This window comes from Halyomorpha halys, unplaced genomic scaffold (assembly GCF_000696795.3).
Source record: "Halyomorpha halys isolate HHAL.00 unplaced genomic scaffold, Hhal_1.1 Scaffold18.1, whole genome shotgun sequence".
Classification (NCBI taxonomy): Eukaryota; Metazoa; Arthropoda; class Insecta; order Hemiptera; family Pentatomidae; genus Halyomorpha; species Halyomorpha halys.
In genome coordinates this window covers 1,074,550-1,090,304 of record NW_027114407.1, presented here as the reverse complement: position 1 = coordinate 1,090,304, position 15,755 = coordinate 1,074,550, and the positions used below count along the sequence as shown (strand labels likewise).

At 30.5% G+C, this 15,755-nt stretch overlaps 1 protein-coding gene across 2 annotated transcripts in view; it reads right to left on the bottom strand.

Moving 5' to 3' along the window:
- Nucleotides 1-15,755, bottom strand: part of LOC106680842 (serine protease 33) — a 123,091-nt gene that overhangs the window by 76,851 nt on the left and 30,485 nt on the right. For both annotated transcript variants that reach the window (XM_067051612.1, XM_067051613.1), the window contains exon 2: nucleotides 5,354-5,423. The gene's annotated coding sequence lies outside the window, so the exon portion shown is untranslated. The remainder of the gene's footprint in view (nucleotides 1-5,353; nucleotides 5,424-15,755) is intronic.

Genomic DNA, 15,755 nt, shown 5'->3' with positions numbered 1-15,755 from the left:
AAAGAGAGCATATGACCATCAAATCCAACAGAGGTTCCATCTTTTGGAAGTTTTACGAATGCATGGTGTATGTAGGTCATGTTTTGAAAAAATGTGATTGGTTTAAAAGAGTAGCTAACTGAGATTTTTAAGTTGACTTATTAGATAGCTTGTGACAAGTGCGAAATGACTAAGAGAAAAAAAGGGTCATTAATCTTTGTAATTTTGCCCGTTGTTATATATTCTATGAGTATAACTTTCTTGGCTAATGTGCGAACAGTAGAAGACTAACAGTAGAGATCCTATTCAAAATGTTAACTTTCACAGGAGTAGCAGCTTTCCCTGCGGAGGCAGTCTCATAACAGCCCAAATCGACAACATGTCTAGCTTTTACGTCAAAATTCAAAATGTCAGCCTTAATATAGTCTTGAAACTTTCCGGCCGCTAACTAGACATGAAAAAGTGAATATTTTTCTTTTTCAGCAATTTCCAGTTATGTGTTATACTTTCAAAAGAAAAATGCTTCAAGATATTTATATATCAGAAATTATTGATTTAATGGGACACTAGAAATTTAAACCAGCATTATGTAGAAATTTCGAGTCAAATTAATTTGTTGTTGTTATAGTTACATTTACTATAATAGTTCAAAATTAAGTTTGATATTTGGTAGTTTTTAGTAATAAAATTAAGTTTGATGGTTTTTAATAATAAAATAGACCAAAATAGAGGCTGATATATAATAATATTCCTAACGTGATGCGAGGAGTGAAATGTCTTGATGGAATAAAATTAGTAGCTGCTTCTGGAGTGGAGGGAATGGAGGAATAGAGGGGTTCAAATTCATTAAATTTATACCTTTTTGGTTATTAACAATTGCTAATTATTAACATAATTCTCCTTTATTCTGAAAGGGTTCCGTTATGAAGGGGAATATCTTAAGATATTATAGATCCAACTAAGTAATATTCATTTTTATTATTCTTTTGAGAAACATTTTATGACAATTATGAGTTATTCCACCAAAAAAGTAAATTTATTTTCATTCATACCAAGTTTTAAGAAAATAATGAATAAATCATGAATTTTGTACATTGCATTTCTTATGTTAACATGGAGTCTGCTCAAGATCATTTAACGGTTTAATTACATTATTAACTGTTATAAAATCAGGTTGGCACTGACAATGGTAGTAAGGGAATGAGGATGATTAATGTATAGCAAATGGAATATAATGAATGATTTGGCTGATTATGCTTTTTTATTTAAATCTTCTAAAGAAATTACCAAGGGGTCAATCCATTTTGTAGAATTTGACTTTTTAATAAAAATTCGAAAAAAATTGTGAGTCTGTATTGATTACTTAGTTAATATTTCGTATTTTATACTAGAAGTAGGTATCAAAAAATATTGCTTCTCAAAGAAAATATACTACCTATCATAAAGAACGAACCTATATTTTATATTATTTAAATGTAAAAACAATCCAATATGTTAACATATTAATATTAAAAAGGCAGTGGAGCGAGGAGGGATGAGCAGTTGAATACAAATGGCCGTTTTGTAATCTGTTCACGGAATATAACTTATTGCCGGAACAGTTTACCATATTTAATTTTAATTTTCCTGGCTTAACATATAAATTATTTCCGACCTCTGTGTTGAAGTTTCATTTCCTCGTTCTTTATATGTAAATACTTTTTATTTACCACAAGAGGTATCGTACCTACTAAAGTAGACGGTCTTTTTCGTTTGAAGGATAGATATTTATGATTCTGCCAAGCGGATAAATACATTTTCACAAACGGCTGACGTCGATAACTAGCATTTTATCCAATGGTCAGTATCACTGAGCAGGTCAACAGGATTGTTTGGACAAGTTAATCGGCCTAAAAAATCGATGTTACACTCTAAAATAAGAGCTCTTAGAAATTACTCTCACTGAACTGCTTATGAAGCCTTTCATTTTTAATTCCTTCTTGCACCTATAATGTGATGCGGTGAAAGGAAGAGTATGTTTACTCACTTTTTTGAAAATGAGTTATGAAATTCTCCATATAAAGTCTATTAAATGAGATGGTGGTGTTACTCAAAATTTTCTTGTGAGGCACAAAGCAACGGGACATTTTTACACGCAATTAGAATCGTTATGGTTGTAAGGAAAGTCAGATTTACACCAAGTTTCCATATAATTCATTCTCAGTAGGGATGTTGGTTACTGAAAAACTAACATGTTTTCGGTTATTCAGACGTTTGTGTTAATGTCGGTGGTTTTAACTTCTCAAAATAACCATTTTTTCCCAGGAACATAGCTATTTGAATTAGGAGACAAAAATGTGGAATTTTTTTCTTCAGTGTGCAACAAATCTTACTGATGACATAACCAAAAGGAAAGGAAATGTAGCCAAACCAGTAACGTGATTACATATAAAATATTGGACATATCCTACATCTTATATTATATGGAAAATTTAAATGAAGACTAGTACTCTCTTAAGTTTGAGTACTTTCCCTAGAGGTGTCCAAACATTCATGCGTCATTTAAAAACATTGATCACGGTTATCTTTACATTGCACAAAAACCTTAGAGGCCTAGTCTTTCTTAAGGTTTTTAAAAATCTACTGATTATAACTTAAAACTATTTTCTTTTATTCTTATAGAAATCCTGTGGATTAATGAAGAAACGTGTAATTTATGTATCTATTTTTTTTGTAATGACTTTCTACTAACTTTTTTTAATTATCCAGCAGTAGCATTTATTGTTGACTATTTTGAAATATAATATATTGTTTTACGTCTAATTCAAACCACCGTCAACGATCTATGTAAAAAAAAATCATAGAAAATAGAGAATAATATCTCTGTTCAAGTGGGATTTGAGTCCGAACATTTTTATCTTCGAATTCGTATTAGGGAAAAAATTTTTAAATGCTTAATGTTTTTTAAACTACAACAAATATATCAATGAAATTTATTATGAATCTCGACCTTTCCACTCTGGTTAGAATAGGTTGGGGTATACCCGCAGTGGTCAGAAAAACATATATTACTGCTAAAAATCTCTTAGGAAGAATATTAGTTGTTCGAATGAAGGAAGATGGTCAAGATGGCGAAGAAAAAAGGATAGCTCAAAATAATACCAAAACAACTTACTACAAACTGAAGTCCCCCCTCCCACTTTGCAGAACTTTATTCTGCTAAAAAATAAAAATATTGTTAACTAGTGTAAAACTATAAGATGAAATTAAAAGTATACTATAAACTCTGGTAGGAGTGTGAGATGCAGTATCAAACATTTTGAAGATTATATAAAAATGAACAGTGTAAATTTAAAGTAATGACGGAATTAAATATAAATAATAAGTACAATAAAAAATAATATTATAGATTGATAAAAGTGAATATATTAATAAAAGTGAATTCAAATAAAGTAAAAGAATGAAAGAAATAATAAAGAAGGAAATAAGGTGTATCGCGGAACGCTAAATAAATCACAAAGACAAATAATGAGCAGTAACCTGGATGTATAGTATTCTGATTTTGAAACTATTTTCGTTTTTCCCCACTATTTTTCAGTTTTCTTAAATTTATTTTAGAATTACAATTTTCTTGTTCATCAGAGAGGTCCCCTTCCCTCCATTAATACGGTTACGATCTTACTGGAATTTCTTAAAGCTTTATAATGGATCGGATTAAGAAAGTAAAGAAGGACCCGTTTTGAAGCAAACCAAGACCCAGATGGAAGAGAATGTAGACAGAGCACGTATTGCTGCGGGAGATATACTGCAATACTACTGCCCAACTACCCAACGGTAACAAGTGCTTTTTCCTTTGGGTTGACCAATTCTTTCCTCGACGCCAGTGTAGCAAGGTCGTTCCATGGAAAGGTGAAAGAGAACTTCAATGTATGGTGGTCCAAAAGTGGAGCTAATGCGACGACAAAGAGACTATTCTCCACAGTGGATTATAGGCGTCCGCATGACCCGTTTAAGGCATATGTTCTGCTAAGTATCCTGTTTGTTCGGCAGATCTGTCCAAGTCGGTTTGATTGTCGGGGCTAGTCTACTTACGGCGTCCCTCTTCTTTTCACTTCACGTCATGATCTCGATCTGTCTATTTATCACATCGTTTCAAAAATATCTGTTCAGTTTTCAATGTTGTCGGAGTAATAGCGAGATTATTATTTTTTTTACTTTCCCTTATTGTATAGTAATGTGTTACAGAGAAAGTATTGTAATCCCTAAAAAGTTTTCCTCTTTTTCAAATTTTATATGGCCATTTGCATTAGGATAAACTGAGAAGTGTAAAGGGACCAGACCATGAATAAACTACACTCGCAAACGAAAGATATTGTATTTTCGCTTTTGGAAAATTTCTTAATAGTTCTTTAGGCCTGTGACAAAAAAAGAGATTCTTCATTTTATTTTACTTTCCTTACGGCTTAGGTTAGGAGAGTATTGTAAATGGCTTTTCTGATATGTTTTGTTGGGGCTTTGCCCCTTATTACTATGTAGAAAATCGGTTGTACTATTCTACTTAATGAACGTGTTTTCTTTTGACTGTTGCGCCAGAAGGGTTCCAAAAACTTTCACGAAGGTTGCCAAAAGTCTTCTACTTTAAGATTCCTACTTTTGTATGAACTGACAGTTTAATAAGGGGATTTTAAAGAGAAAGACAATTTAATTCTCTACAAAAAATAAAATATTCTGGTGCGATTTCCGCATCACATACCATTCAGTTAGCACTTTACTTTGAATTGAAATTAATCATTATTTATTTATAATTTTTATCTATTTTTCATCACTCATAAAAATGTGAAATGGTTAATTAGAAAAAAAAAATTAAGCTACTTAAAATGTTATAAGTTTTAAAAATTCATTATTTAAAAAACTTTGTTATTTAAACCCCGTTTGAATATTGCAATGAGTATATAAGATCTAGCTGATATTAAAGACCATTTAATTGTAGATGTATGAGTTTATTCAAAATTTTTAGAACCAGAAAATCAGGTATATCAAGCAGCACTTCTGTTTGCTGTAACATCCTAGGGATATACATGTTCTAAATTTATAATTTGAGTTTCATACGACTTTTTGCAATACACACCATTTTGCAAGATTTGCGCAATACTTCCCCTAACTGTGTTTTCCGTGTATAGGTATGTGAAAGTAATGAACTAGGAATTTTCAAAAAAGTGTTTTATCGATACCATTCTTTCGACTCGTTAAGTAGATACATAGTTATTATAAACTATTAATTTAAGGTGGATTTAACGATATTATTATTATTCTTTAACCATATATCTAAGGTATAATAATAATATGTGTATATATTATAGCTAATTATGATATTAGATGATTATAAGTAACTTACGTAGTTGTGAGATGTGTCATTGATGTTGGATGCTTTTCTTCGGCTTTTATGTTTTATAATAAAGCGGTATCTGTAACAGAAAAGATTGAATCATAAGTAATTGTGACATGGCATCTAAAGTGAAGCGTTTAGTGCATAACAGTGCAATGATAATAATCGAGTAACACCAAGGAATGGAAAAATCTTAAACATTAGAAATGCATATTATTGGCTAAGTATATTTCTGTATAGCTTCTTCGTCATTTCCACATGATAACCCGGAGGTTCTTAACGCTGTACCCGTCTAATATAACCTGCTCCAGTGTTCACCATGGGTATCTCTATATATATATTTTCGGTGGAAAAAAAAAAAAAAAAATGCTACCAAAATGAGAGAAAAAGGGAGAAGACTGAGTAAAAACATATATAATACATTTGATGTGTTATACAAGTATGATACACTAATTTATTTTAATAAAGGGTACGAAAAAAAAATGAAAATGCTACCATTTTAACATACCGCGCTGGTATATAGGTTTATTTTTGTAAAAGGACCCTAATATATTTGAAAGTCAAAAAGCTAAAATAAATCGGTACTTAAGTGGGTGATCTTTAAATATATATAATTTTATTTTTCTAAATCTCAGGAAATATATTGTTAAACATAAAATTAAAACCATTATACGATCTTGAAATCCATAGCATTTTTATTTTCTATACTCCGGAAAACACATATTATAAACATATATATGTTATTAGGGATCCTAATATATTAGAAATCTGAAAATTAGAAATAAATCGATAAATGAACGTTTGATATTAAAATCGGTAGTATTTTTCACACCTAGAAAGATGTGTTACGTTTTAGGGAAAAATAATTTTGTCACGCCAGAGATGACCTGAGAAAGCAAAGCGTTGAATACAAATATGATGGGGATGTTTGTTTAAAAAACGTTATTCCTTTATATCATAGCATTTTATGTTTTTTATTTTTTTTTTAAGATAACTATTTTGTAGATATTAAATGATAGTGTTAATAACACTGCGTTCAACTTATTTTATGTTAGTTGTTAGTACGGTATTTTATAGCTAGTACGATTTATACTTAGAATTTAAGTAAGGTATTATTTTATTAAATATTATTGACAATGTCCAACCCCCAATATATATTGAATGAAAATAAAATAAACTTAACAAAAAGATAGCTCTATAAATGAGCCTAAAGGTAAAAAACGTCGAAGACTCCCGTGATAACCTTGATTTTAGTATTAATAATTTATTTTTGAGAATAAAATTTACGAGGTAAGCCGTTTTTTTAAATAAGCCATGACAAGCATATACATTAGAACATGGAATTTTACAAACCTAGAACTATATTCATCTTTTACAAAACCCACTGTGGGTCACATCAGATGAGCTGAGAAATTCAAGTGTTTCAAGAAAGAAATATTTGCGTATGCCTAAATATAATTTTTACACTGATCTCCAACTTTCACGAGTGCCGTTTTCGAAAGATAAGCGTGTCAAAGAAAATACGTTTATCCTTAATCAATTGAAGCTGATGGAATTTGAAAAACATTTATATGATACTTATTTACCTAAATACACATCCGCACAATCTCTAAATCTCTTCGCCTACAAAACAGTAGTTTAGTTGTTTTGCTTTCCCATGAATTTGACTAGATACGGCATTAAAGACAGACAAAGTTTTTTGATGTATAAAATGTAAAATACAAGTGGAAATTTTTGATTCCGGGTACAGAAATTTTTTTCAGTTTCTGGATGAATAAAAAGTTTCTTTACCTTCAGCGATGAGGAAACAAAGCGTTAGAGTGGGTCTTTCCGCAACATAAAGAACCATATGAAAGTTGTTTTGGTATAAAACATCTTTAAAAGCTTAAAACTAATAATATAAGATTGTACAAAAGATAAATCAAATTAAATATTATAGCATATTTTGAGATATGTTTATGTTTTATTATCGTATTTGAATTGCTGAATATCCAAAAAAAGTTTCGATCATTTGAAAATTATGAGGATTCCATATCGCAATTATAAATCGTTGAACGATCCATTATGTATGTTTATAGGTGTCTGTTCATTGAGTTTGATTACAGATATACCGTGACGGTTTCGTTTAAAAGGGGTTTTATATAAGTCTACAGTTTGTTAATAGCTGTCTTTTTTCTGTCAAGAACATAGATTACTATTCGAAATTATCCAATTACATCTTAGATCGGAATTATATTCGCATCAGTTTCCATAAAGCCTTCTTACTAACGATCCGTGGAAAATATCTGATTATGCGTAATACTGAAGAGTACTGAAAAAGTGGAGAAATAATAATGAACTCGTTGCAGGCCGTGGAGAATTGTATAATAGCGAGCTTACACCTTTCTTACTCTCTTTGCTGCTCGTCATTTTCTCATTTGAACGTTGCGTTGTTGAATAACAATCGCAGCGTGGTAAGTGGTTACATCTTCTGTGACCAAATAACATCTAGGAGGCAGCGTCATTATTTTGCAAACATCAACCATGAATAACAAAGAGGTAGAAAGTTATTTCGGTATTTAGTTTAAGTCATATACCGACTGCTTGTATAGAAATTATGAGAATCTCTTCGTATATTAATGCAATCCTAGATGTAATATCTTGAACCAATATGACTTATGAAAATATTATGTGAATTATTGTCAATGATATGATACAAATTTGTGAAGGATCTACTCATTGGTAGAACTCCATTAACAGTTCCAGATGAGATGGTCATGAGGCCATCTTCTTTTCACACGCACAAACAAGAAAAGAAGTAGGCTTGGGTAGTTAAGGAATAAACTCCTTAATAAACTAAGGATTGATTCTTGCCAAATCGGCAAAATAAGTAAGCTTGAGATCCTGATGGATATCTTGATTTGTGACTAAGTAATGAGCACTAAGGATTTTAGATTGTAAGGATTTTATACGAGAAGAATGCGATGGTTTAGTGGAGCCCCAAAGCACAACCACCTAAGCCCAAAAAGGCCTTATTAAAGTCATATAAATGAATCTTTTGTAATGAGTTTAGACCGTATTCTAGTACGGATAGAAGTTTTAGATTTGTTTCAGTTTTCTATAAGAATTTCAAGTTAGCCGTTTGTCCAGATGTGGTCCTAGGTAACGAGTGTTATTAAAGGATACAACTTTATTATTTTTATTTTCTGATATTGTTTATTCTTTCAAGCTTTTTGATATTTCAGCTAGGGTGTTCTAGGGTAATTTATTGTAATTGTAATCTGTTCTTGTTTAGCTGTACGGATGTAATCTGGATCAATATAAAAGTACCATGTTTTTCCTTCAACATATTGTTTATAAATGTGTCAGGTATCCTTTAAAGAGGTCTGGAGGTATGGACATCCTTCATGCTGCCTATTTATAGCGAATATATTTATTCAGTATCCAGATACATCACTGAACATAGTTTAAAGGAAAGATTTTAAATGGAAAGTCCACAACAATAATTCTAGGAATTAAACAGAAACACTGACAAATGCACTACTGATCTTCCCTCTAGAAATATACTTATTTTGGAAGGGGTGACTTTTTTATCTTATGTTAAATAATCAAGGCATACAAAGTATACTAAAATGTTTATAAACGGCAAGTACTGAATACAATTTACTGAGAAACAATAAATGTAATGATTCTCTCATAATAATCAGTGCAAGTTATCATAGGCCTGTTATTTTCGCAAGAAATCCAGTAGAAACATTCCGAATATAAGAACCATATTGAAGTTTCACAAAACGTATCAGATTAGTAGTGGGCAGTCGTCCCTAATAATTTTAAATCCCTAGAAGTAGGGAATTTTGTTATTTGAAAATATAGTTTAAACTGAAACTTGTGGTAAAACATAGTAACTCAATGAGTTACTAAAATTTAACTAGCAATACATAACGTTATGAAGTATGAAATTGGGATTTTTGGGATGAATAGTTGTGTTTGAATAGGATATCAAATTATTGTAAAGTTTCTATTTTCTCAGGAGATAACTAGCGAAAAGTTTGACTCGAAAAGAGTTGGAAAAATCAAAACATTTTAATTTAGTTGGGAAATCAGGACAAAATCACAGATTTGGTTCCTTTTCCCTCCCGCCCCAGTTCTGTGAATTGTATTAATGTCACTATAACATGGTATAGGTTTGTTTAGTGGTGTATAAACGTTTTTGAAATATCACAACTCCGGTACTTCTCTGTACTGCTTCTTAAAGAATTAGAATGTAGAGAAGATTAATATATTCTGGATCATAGGAGTGTAAAAATAAATAGAAATCTTAGAGGAAGGAGCATAATGGAGATGGTAAGCTGGCAGAAAAAGTGAAGCCACAAAGGCGGACCTTATGATGACGAGCCGATCACTGGCTGCCTTTTGTTACATTTTAGATTACCATTGTGGACATTCCTATTAACCTCAACACAAACTATTAGCCTTAAAAAATGTCCCAATGGCGTAGCCTTTTTGACTAATCTTTTGCTTTGAAGGAGAGTAGCATTATCCTCACCCGTAATGGGAAAATCATTGCTCTATTTCTATGAGCAGTTGCTTACTTAATAGTTTTTATTTTAATCTAAGTATCTCATTGTCAATTTAGGACTTTTAAGTCAAAGAGTACATTATTTTTTCTAAATTATTCGATTTAACACGCTAACCTGGCATAATTTGTTTTAAATGAAAGTAGTTGAAGCGTAAACAATTACAGTATCAACAGAATTGCAAATGATCTAGTCTTATTGATAGCCTTCTTTTTATTTCGTGCTAAAAGCCATATTCAAACAAGCAATCATTCAAGCTTCATAGTATATCTATGAAATCCAATAAAAAAATGTAAATTGGTCCCCTTACTACTTAGCTGATAAGTTAATATTAAATATGCCGCATATTCTCTTTGTATATTTGATATTGTGTGTTTTCCTTCTTAGATGTCGACTAGTGGATTGCTCGCCAGTAGTTTTAAGATTGAAGGCTTTGTCGTTGGGAACTTCCTATTGCATTCTAACAATAATTTTGTTTCTCTTGCGGAGTTTTCGCTATTTTATGTTGGTTGAATCTTACATTAATTGTGACAATACCTCTACCTCAGGGATAAACTATGATAATAATTACTGACATAAACGTTCTTATATACAAATCAATCATTCCCAATGCTAAATTTACAAACGAAACAAACACTATAAGGCATTCCCTAAAACATCCTCATCATCTTTGGCAATATTTGTATAAGAAAATAATGGATTTAGGATCCCAATTCAAATATTGTCCATTCTTGGATTTATTTTCCGTTATTTATTCGGTGACCTTCTCGAATCTGGATCAGTGCCTTGTTTGAAATTCAATCAGAACTTAAAACAAAACTTGATTAAATTCCTTCCCCTCAGCCCCAACTTAATCCCTACCTCGGGTGGACTTAATCTTTCGTAGAGTCTTCTGTTTACATCTTCCCAAAATCTAGTTTGTGAAATTTTTAGTGAGATAACTAGAAGTTATAATATTAATAAAATAAAATATTTAAAAATATCTCTTAAACTTAATCTTACTAGTTATTTTTAAGGTTTATTTTATTTCTTTGCTATGCAATTATATTATTTTAGATATTATATTGGATCAAAGTTCTATTTGAAAAAGTATTTAAATTTTGTTTTATGTATTGCAAAATGTATTGAATTTTTGACAGGTAGTTCATTCATTAACTTCATTCATGGGAAATATATGGTAAATATTAATTGGTGTTGATTGAAGGCCACATTACGTTCTGTTTTGTCGTTTTGATTAGATATTGTCGATACCTCTTTTGACCGACATTATTTCAACAAGATTATAGTTGTACTCGATAATTGGAGATTCGGGTATATCGGATCATCGGGAGATAACTACTGAAACGCTCGATACTAACCAGAGATAAGAACTGGAGAAACATGGCCATCTTCGCTAGAAAGTTAGCAGGAGCTGGCAGGTGAAAGGTATACCTCTGCCTCCTGTATCTCCTGTCAGCTTACCATATTGTAGTTCTGGCGGCTCTGGGCTTTACGCTCTTCGGAAATTAGAGATGGTAAATCAAATTAGGACTTGTTGAATTCCGGAACGGTGGAAATTATTACAAACTAGATTTTTTTACTGTGATTGGTATAATATTTCAAGAGCTGACCTAGAAAAAGTTGAATCATTAATATCCACATAAAACTTTAATGCGAGCTTCATAATATATGAATAACGTAATATTATACAGGGTGTCAATTCTAAATCGGCTCAAATGCTTTTCATGGCCAAATGGGTGATATAATAAAAAATGTTATACTTCTATAGATTTTCTTCTATACTTTGACATAATACGTGCGACCGATACGTCAAAAAAGATAACACTTACTTTTTAGTCATCTCATTTATAATCATTTAAAAAGTTATGAAAAATTATACAAAATGCTTTTCGGTGCGTTCAAAATTTAAAAATTAACGCCATTTTAGAATCATGAATAAACTATAATTATGGAAATATATTTATATTTATGATAGTTATATAGATATAATTTTTTCCTCGCAATCATATTGAATATACACAAGAAAAACCGGTAATTTTTATGATTGTTGGTCTTTAAAATTAAATAAATTAGACTGACTAAAAAAAATTGTTTAAATAATAAAGAAAATGTTTATGATGATTTAAGAAAAATCTTCATTAAAACAACTTTGTTATAGCTTTTTTCTGTTGACATTGATTAATCATCATTAAATAACAATCAAAAGACTAAGTAATAAACGTTTTGAAACACATTAAACCCATTTTTTTTTGTTTATATAAAACTTTATAGCAAAAACTTATCACAGATTTACTATATATATTTCCTTAATGTTTTGACTGGATAGAAAGCCATTTAAGAGAGGAAAAGCAGTAGCAGTCTCTTAGTGCACCAAGTTTATGTGGGTAAAACATGGTTAAAAAAATTAAAAGTGACTATATTACATAGCGTTTTTGTAGAAATAAAAAATATTTGAACTTTAATTTTAATTTGGTGAAAGAAATAATTAATTATGTCTAGATATAAATGGAAAACTTTTTAAATTATATAATTTTAATAGTAATGTAAGTTGTTAAAATAAAAATTGTATTTTGAAGCATTAATTCATACATTGTAAATGTTTTTACATATTTACAATGTACGAATTAATGATGTTGTAAATGTTTTTACACATTTACAGTGTATACATTTTTCAATTTTTTAAGATGATTTGAGTAAATAAACTGCTGAGGATAAGCAGAATTTTTAATAAAATAAAACACCTACTCGGAGGATTTAAATTTATTTTCATAAATCTTAATATTGGACCTGGGGAGAATGTGACAATGTGTGAGAATGCCCAATTAAAAAGGCCATTTAGAAATTATTTTTTTCTTTTTATGAATTTTATTGGTGTAATTATTGTGGATTTAAGTAGACAGTTTTGCAATTATTTAGTATCAGTGATAGAACGAATTTGGTGGCACTATGAAGTGGGACCGAGTATCAATGTGGAACTATTTTTTGTTTTACCGAGGCACTGGCCCAAATGTTAATATAGTGTATATATACATAATGTTAACATATATGTGGTAATTACCCAATGTTAACTATAACAATAAAAATCGTAAATATATATCATTAAAAATCAATGTGGGAAAAGGAGAATGTAAAGGGGGTCTTTTATTTTTAAATAGACTTAAAATCACATTTTCAGGGATGGAAATTTTAAAAAGGGGTTTGTAAAACAGGCCTCAATTATGATTTGACATAAAATGAATACTATTGGGAAACTTGGTTCCTTTTTTTTTTTCTTTAAGTTAAACTACTCCGTTTGCAGGTAAATTTTTGGAAACTGGACCCGATAGTGAAGTAAAAACTGTAGAAAAACGAACTTAAACATCTCAAAAGCGCTGTTGAAGAATAATTGATTCAAAGGTAGACTTAGATTTCCTGACAGGACCGTCTTTAACGAAGTGGGACCTTTCAAATGATTTTCTCACTTACGGTTATAAAAAATACGCTAGTCAAAATAATTAATTTATTTGATTTTTAAAAAGTAACAAAAATTAAACATTTACACGCCCTAACTTGTAAAACATACAGGATCATTGTGAACACTAATATTTTTTGGTCGAAAAAATGATTGAAACTGATTGGTAATGCCATTAATCATAGGACTTGATGGGCCCCATGGAAACTCCAGTTAGTGTAAAGATGAGTCCTGAAATTCTTTTTTCGAAAAAGTAAGCTTACCCATTTTTCTCCTGTGATTTTTAAATTCTATTGCCAGATCTTGTTATATTCTAAATAAATTCGTTTCTTGATTACTGAACCATTACTACATTTTAAAGGGCCTATTACAGCTGGAAGCTACATTGTTGAAGAGTATACTAATTGACTAAGACATTTAGCACGCGCTACCGTGCAGAATAAAGGATATGAAAGCAAGAAGGCTGAAAGGAAAACACCTTCTCCTATAGTATACCTTGATCATTTGGTTCATAGAACTTGCTCATAATATCACCTTCAATTTAATCCGTTATATCAAAAAATATTATTATTCCAATGAGCCACTACAAACCTATCCATTCTTATTAGATCACATGAGTTGAAATTTTCTCGTGAAAGCAACAGTAACTATCTCATTTTAGAATTTATTTTTAAAAAATCTTGATCGCCCTTAATTTTATCGTTTTATAATATTTAAACATAGAACTTAGAACTTCTCAATCAAATCTAACCTAGTAAGGCAAGCATTTGATACAAGCATCCCGCCCTCCGTACGGGAATAATAACACTGAGCAAGGCTCATAGGGGTTAAATATACTCACATATTTGATAGCAATGCATAATAAATCTTTTCAGAGAGGTGTAGGGATACATTTATGTGTGTATATATACATTTTTCCTGTTCGGGTAGCGAGGATGTGTCCCTCTGCATAAGAGAGGATCTCAACAACAGTTACTAGTCCGAGAGCCAGTAAAAAAAAAAATCGACATTATCTGACGAAAACTTCGATAGCACTTTTTAAAATCTTTATTGTATTACCAATAAACTAATGAGAATTCGCCAATCCGATCACATAAATTGCACCTGTTTCAAAACCTAGAAAAGAATTAATCATTTAGAGCTTCATATCTTTAAAACTGCCTACAATACTAGAAGACCTAACATGGTGTCATTTAAAGTAAAGTAAATTTTCTAAAATATGAGCCCTAAAAAAGGGTATTTACGATCAATAGTTCCCAAGATATACGTTTTTTAGAAAGTAACATTCCATACAAAATGTACTGATAAATCAGTAGTGGATTTATTTTGGGAAATCTATGTCTCAGGAATCATTAGACATGCAGATGTATTTTAGCACTGAAATTAAACATTGTGGAATGTGCAATAAAATAGTTTATTACATTCCCCTTCGTAGGAACAGCTGTGTTCATGATATTTGCTAAAATGTATTGTTTCCTAGTTGTTCCGACAAAATTTCATGTGCATAATCAATATTCATATGCAAATATCATAAAAAATAGTTCCCCAATAAATGTCATGAACTAATAAATTACACTAGAGTTAATTTGAATGCTAGCGGACTGTACTTTCAATAGTTCCTGAGATATCATTTTTATAAACTAAATGTTTTGTCCGAAAACTACAAATAAACATTTTGTGAATTAATTTAGGAAAATATCAAGAAAACTATTAACCCTACGAAGATAAACGTCATAAATTACTTTAAAGTATATTATATTGGCTTTAATTTGAGTGCTAATAGACATCTGTTCGTCTAATAATTCCTGAGATAAATTTTTTATTTTCAAAACTTTTGTCCAACCCAGTAAAAATCAAAATTTTGTGAATTATTTTCTCAAATATAAAAAACCACTACTACGAAACTAAAAGTTACTACTTAATATTAAATTCTACTACATCTAATGGTTTCTGAGACTTCTCAAAATAAGTTCACTAAGTACTGATTATCAGTACATTTGGTATGAAATGTTATTTTCTAAAAAAGTATATCTCGAGAACTATTAAACGTAAATAGCTCTCTTAGGGCTCATATTTTAGCAAATTTATGCTACGTTAAATGACATTCCGTTAGATCTTCTAGTATTGTTGGTAGTTTTCAGTTATGGAGCTCTAAGTGAAAATTTTTTTTTAAAGTTTTGAAACATCTGCCATTTTCGCAGGTTATATGATCTGACTAGCAGATTCTCATTGTTGGTATTACAATCGAAAATCAAAAAAAGTGCTATCAATTTTTTCATGAGATAATGCAGAATTTTTCACGAACTAATACGGTGGTTTGTTGTTCCGTGTTCTGAAAGGGTTGGAGGTTGATTTGAAATTGGTGCTTTGCGTATGTTTTAGTTTTGTGATTATATATTTATGT